Source organism: Momordica charantia, assembly GCF_013281855.1.
Source record: "Momordica charantia cultivar OHB3-1 chromosome 9 unlocalized genomic scaffold, Mcharantia_2.0 BLBB01000009.1, whole genome shotgun sequence".
Taxonomy (NCBI): Eukaryota; Viridiplantae; Streptophyta; class Magnoliopsida; order Cucurbitales; family Cucurbitaceae; genus Momordica; species Momordica charantia.
Window position 1 is genome coordinate 21,167,360 of NW_028275167.1, and position 6,678 is coordinate 21,174,037.

Genomic DNA, 6,678 nt, shown 5'->3' on the forward strand with positions numbered 1-6,678 from the left:
ACATGTAGGTAAAACTACTTATTTGATTTTCGTTTTCTTTGACGTGTACTAATATTATTTATGGACATTGTAGGAACAAATGGTTGAACTGAAAAACGCACCAATAGAAGATGGTGCAGAATCTCCTTCAGTGAAATTAACTTTTTATTTACTTCATTTAAAACTTATTTTAAAAACAAATTTTTATTGTGAAATCATTTACCTTATTTTCCTAAACTTTAAAAATATTTATTTTCTTTAAATGGAAAATTTTGGTTTTTTTGTTTGTTAAAAGAAACTTTTTTCTTTTATTATTATTAAAAGAAGTGCAGGGGTATACTGTTTTTGTGTAGAGATTTCTACCACCAGACTTTTGTCAGAAACTGATGTCGTTCGCGTCGTCGAGTCTGTACGTCAGAGCTCATGGGTGTCAGAGTGGGTCGTCGGACTCTTTGTCATCGTCGATCTATGGCTACAGGATGGTCTCAAAGGCAGCGCCGGAAGTGCCGGAGTCTTGTTGTGTGCTGGTTCTACTGCACCGTCTTTAGAGACTAAAGGAAAAAAAATTTCTTGACCCAAATTGTTCTTATGTTCCTAAAAAAGAGGGAAAGAGGGAGGAAAATAACGAAGTAAGAATCACATTAGTTAGTGGGTTTTTGACGAGGGAAAATAGGAAAAACAAAATCAAGATTTTTTATTTAAAAACAAAATTCTTTTAATTTCTTATAAAATTAAATTTTATTTAAACAAAATCAAAATAAAATCATTTCTTAATAAAATCAAAACCATTAAATAAATCTAACCTTTTTTTTAATGTAATAGAACTTTACCTTAAAACTAATAATAAAGTAAATTATGTGGTTTTTTACCTGTCACAAAAGGTCAATTTAAAAAAAAAAATTCAGATCATTTATAATATCTTTTAAGTGTTACGAAAGGTGATAATTTTTTAAGTTACCATTAAAGGTCATAATTTTTTAACCCACATTTTGAAATTCTCACATTATGTTGTTTTATCCTATCTCCATGTAGTAGTAGTTCAAACTCTTCATTTACTACAATCAATGATGAACATACATTACAGTCGAATAACATACCAAACCACGAACGACGTTAGTTAGATGAGTTAATTTTGAAATTCTAAGAATTCAATACTTTCAAAATTGAATTTCAAATCAATGGGAGATTTTGAATTTCAAATTTTGAATTTATTTAATTATTTAGATTTGATAAGTTTTAATTGATTTTGTTTGATTTTTTATTTCTTGATTTTCTCTCGAGAGTATCTATCATATCTCTGCACCAAAAGTCTCGCTCACCTTGGCTAAATTATTTAAAATGGCCATGAAATTTGAGGTTAGATTCAATTATTTTGTTGTAGTTTAAATTTTCACTTAATACTCTTGATGTTTAGATTCAATTATTTTGTTGTTTCACTTAATACTCTTGATGTTTATAATTAACTCAAAGAGTTTCTGTCTCTTTCTCAAATACAAATATATACTTTTTTTTATCGAAGATTATAAAAAACCGTCGAAAAAGATATGAAATTTCTAGAATAGTTCGGCATATGTAATTTAAATCTACACCTCTAATTTAGAAAGAGAATATTAAAAAATAGTTTAGAGTAACTCACAAGAATAAAATAATTAAAAAAACAACGTATCTGATATACGCGATTTAAGGAGCGTGATTTGGCTAAAATAGTTTAAAACTACTTTGTAATTAATTCCCACCATAAATAAACAACTTTGTTAATTTATTTTAATTTTTTTAAAAAAAGCAAAGTTTCTTGCGCCTATTTATAAATCCATCGAAAAAAGATCAAATTAATATTTATAATTAAAAAAAACAATTTAGACGCAAAATAAAATTCCAATATGCCCCCAAAGATACGATTTCAATTTTCCCTTAATTCCTTCTCCCTTCTCCTCCAAATCTCTCTCTCTACCTCCAGAGTAAAACCCTTGATTTGAAACCATCACCGGCCTGAAGCGCAGTCGCCGAGCTTCCTATGCTCCTCATGGAACTCCTCATCTTCGTTTTTCTCCGTCTGAATTTCGGGTATATTTTCTTCCCCTATTTCTTGATTTTTCTAAAATCGATGGTATTTTTCCCGTTTTCTTGAGAGTTCGCCAAAATAACTCATTTGAGCTTTTGTACCTATGATAGTCATCATTGTCAAACTCATAACCAATAGCCTAAAAATAGGACAAAAATACTAAATTTTGAAACATTAAGACAAATTAACAGAAGTCCCATAATTTTTTGAGCAAAAACTGATTCATCCATGGAAGAGTACCTTTAATATTTTTGGTGCATTTTTTTTGACAAACCACAACTGAGAGAGTAAAGAGTGTCATCCTCATCTGCCAAATAGTATTTTAGAACAAACACTTCATTAAAAATGCTCTTAAAAAGTACTCTTCTTTTTTTTTCAAGGCTTACCAAATAGAACACATTATTGGCTGAGGCTGCTGTTGATGATTTTGCATTTCATATTAGCCTTTAAACCTTCAAAACTACCATAGATATATATATATAAAAAACCAGAAAAAAGGAAAGAGTTAGAGAGATAGTTTTGGAAGAGCCATAGAATGAAAATGGTTGTCGATGACGGCTGTCGCCTTCCAATTCCATCAGAAGGGAACGATATACTCTCATAAGAAATAGGTTTACATATCTTATGGCCACGAGAACTAGTTATCATTTATAAGTATAAGGTAACATATCATAAGTGTTGTAAGCCTTTAATAGTTAATTATTAACAACGTCTTATTTGGTGACGAAGGAGACAAAACAATCCCGAGAGCTACTGAATTTGACATCTAGTACGACTCTGAAATGAACAACGCCTGTTAGACTACCGTGTTTAATTCATGAAGTTAACTACATTGGCAAGGCAATTCAAATGAATATACCGAAGGATGTGTTCGGACATGAACATAAATGCTCTATATTGGTCGAAGATGTACATAAGTTATTTCATATGGAGCCAATAACTACTTCTTGCATTGATGCGTATATGACGTAAGTTAGTTTCTTTTTTTCGAGTTGTAGAATATACTATGTCAGAATAATATGTCGTTTCATTACATATTCAACTTTTTATGCCTTCCTGTAGGTTCTTACTCCAATCTCTTGGCAACAAAAATGCATCAAGTCCCTACAAGTTATTTGTGGATGCTGAGGCCACTTCCATAAAAAATCTGTCTAAAAAAAACCGTGTGCAGTTATTGACTCAATGACTATCGGAATTGGAAACGAACCAACTGCTGCTATTTCTCTATCATTCCGGGTAAATTTTGATTCAACGCGAATAATTACTGTTTATGTGCAAATAAGTTAATATCAACTTCATTTTGTAGAGACCATTGGAGCTTGATAGTAATGACTCCTTGAAGAAATATGACATTCTTTTTTGATTCATTGAAAATTCGTATGACAAAAGATATTCTTAGTGTCATCACTACGTAAGTTGAGTTCATGCATACTTATTTAATATTGAATATTAGTTAGTGTCTATAATGAGAGAATTTCTTGTATGAGTCGTGTGTCGTAGGGTTGTACGAAATTTGCAGAAGAAAGCGTTTAGTCTGAAGCGTGTGATGGTAAAGTATTTAATGAATTCATACATTACTTAAAGGTATATCTAATTTTACCATTGAATGATATTATTTATATGTTGCATCCATAGTGTCTGAGACAACCAAATGCGGTGGACTGTGGGTACTATGTTATGCGGTTTATGCGTGAAATAGTCTACTCTCGCAACACCACGATATCTGATTGCATACGTGTATATTGTATACAGTCTGTATTAGAAAAATAATATATATCACCAAATTATTTTAGAAATTGATTTTGATATCAATATGTTATAGATGAAATGAGCACAACAGACTTACACACAAGAACATCTAGATGTTATCCGAATGGATCTGGCGGAGTTCCTACTGTCACACATATACTTTCCGTAGTGTTGCAACGTCATGGCGACGCGGAGCAGCCGACGTCATCCCCTGAAGGTTTTTTTCGAGATAATGGTTTGGAGTCGCCACCAATGATCTACGAGGTGTGATTTGTCACCTATTTAAAAAACTTGGTTTGCGAAAATAGATTTTTGGTTTGGGAGTCGAGTAGGGAAGGTACTAGCACCCTACGACACCCGTTCGAAAATGGTACCACATTTTGTCATAAAGTATCCTATTATATTACTAGGTCCGAAAAGGAAAAAAAATTTTAATTTATTTTAAATGTCTCACAATTTATTAATTCACACTTTGTTATAAAATATGAATTTATTGGTGTGAGTGGCACGAAGGTCATTAGAAAAATTTTATCACCTCGTGAATATTAGAAAGTTCCAATTCTTATCATTGGAGTTTTTGAAATAAACATTTAGTAAAAAAAAAAATTATTTTATGCCACATTGAGATTGGAACTTGTGAAATGCAAATTAAAAATCAAGTCTCTCGTCAATGTACCACAACCTTACCACTATGCCAACACTCTAAGATGCAAACATTGTATTATTTTATAAAGACAAAACGTTTAATTTATTTTTTAAAACTAAAAGAATTACAGAATTTTTTAAATTAAAACAAAATTATTTTTTATGTATTTTGAAATTAAAAAGATTTTTAAAGAAAATCTTTTATTTCTAATTAAAAAAAGCAGTTTTACTTAAAATAGATTTTATTTGTTAAGATCTTTTCCAAAATTATACTCATCAAGCTTGTTTAAAAAAAGATTTCATTCCCCTTTAATAACAACTTAAACAACTTATTGTAAATTCAAAATTTTAACAAAATAAGATTTTATTTTAAAAAAATTCATTAGAAGACATCAAACAAAAGAGTAAATCTTATTAAAAGCTTTCCTTAAACAAAAAAAACCTTCTAAACTATGAATGTAAATTTAAAAGAATCTCATTTTTTTCAACTTACAAAACTTTAATACAGAATCTTTTATTTAAACGAAATTAACTTTTTGTTTACTTTATTTAAAAATTATTTTATTTTACTTTAAAAAAATATATTTACATTATTTTTCAAAACTTATTTTAAAAAGTTTATTTTATTTAAAAGAAAAATTTTGGTTCCTTTTGTTAAAAACAAACTTTTTTTTTATTATTAAAAGAAGTGTAGGGGTATACTGTGCAGAGATTTTTACCACTAGGTTTTTGCTGGAAATTGATATTGTTCGCATCGCCTGAGCTCGTGGGTGTTAGAATCGCTGGACTCTTCGCGGTCGTCGGTCTATCATCGGAGGATGGTCTCAAGGCAGCATTGGAGGTCGTGAGGTGTGCGCCGGAGTCTTGCACTGTGCTGGTTCTATTGCATCACCTTTAGAGACTAAAGGAATAAAAATATTTCCTTCACCCACATCATTCTTCTGTTCTATGTGCTTGTCTCCTCCTCTTTGTCCTTCCCTCTTTGTGTTACAGACTCTTAAATACACAGAAAAAATAACAGTAACATGACGTGAGTCAAGTTAAATCAGAGAAAAAAAAAAGAAGGGAAAGTGTAAGAGACACCACATGGCTGGAACTTTGACAAGGAAAATATTGTTAAAAATCAAACCATTTGTTTAACATAAAATCTTTATTTTTTTAATTCTTATTTTATTAATAAAATCAAAATCTTTAAAACAAAATATTTTTTTTTAATTTAATTTAAACTTTAGCTTATAACCAATAATAAAGTAATCTTTTTTTAACAAAAATATTTAAAAATAATAATAATAAATAAAGAATAAAAAGAAGTTGGACCAAATAAGGTGTCTACACATAGTATATTTGGTATTTTGTTTTTTGACTTACATGTTGACATAAACATGCATTTTGTTGGCCATCATATGTAGAAGTTTGAGATTTTGTTTCGTGGAATAACAATGAGAACACTTTTGCATGCTCTCATTGTTATGAATGGAGCTATTATTCAGGTCTATTAAGGTATGATTTTCGATCATTAGTCATGTCTTGTGTTTTTTATTGGATTACAAATTAGTATGTGTCACACATATATTGCATTGTTTTAATGTTCCTTAGTTGATGTTACATGATACATTTGTACTTATTATTGAACTGGAACATGGATCATGATTTCTGAAAAGCATTTTGTTGGCCACCACATGTACGAGTTAGAGATTTTGTTCTGTGGAAGGTTTGTTTAAACACTTTTGCTTGATCTCCTTATTATGAAGTGGAGCAATTGTTGGGGTCTATTGAGGTATGATGGAAGGTCATTTGTCATTCATTGTGTTCTTCATTAGATTACAAATTAGTATGTCTCACGCATATGTTGCATTGTTTAAATATTCATTAGTTCATGTTACATGAGAGATGTGTACTTATCGTTCAACTAAAACATGTATTATGATTTCTGAAAAGCCCGATGATTGGAGTATGCTTTATTTAATTGTTCGGTTTATTATGTTGAAGGAGCTAGTAACTTGTGGCCTCAATATTTTGAGAAAATAAGACGTTATGTTGGAGAAATGATTTTCTAGTTGGTTCCATGAGTATTGGGTATAATATCTTATCCAACACCTCACCCCGGTGCAATTGTTATACCTTCTATTTGATATGTTCGTATAGTGAAAGAAAGTTATATAATTAATTGTTGTGGTTGTACTTAGTTCAAGTTACCCTCCCCCCCCCCCCCAATTGTTATACCTTCTATTTGATATGTTCAT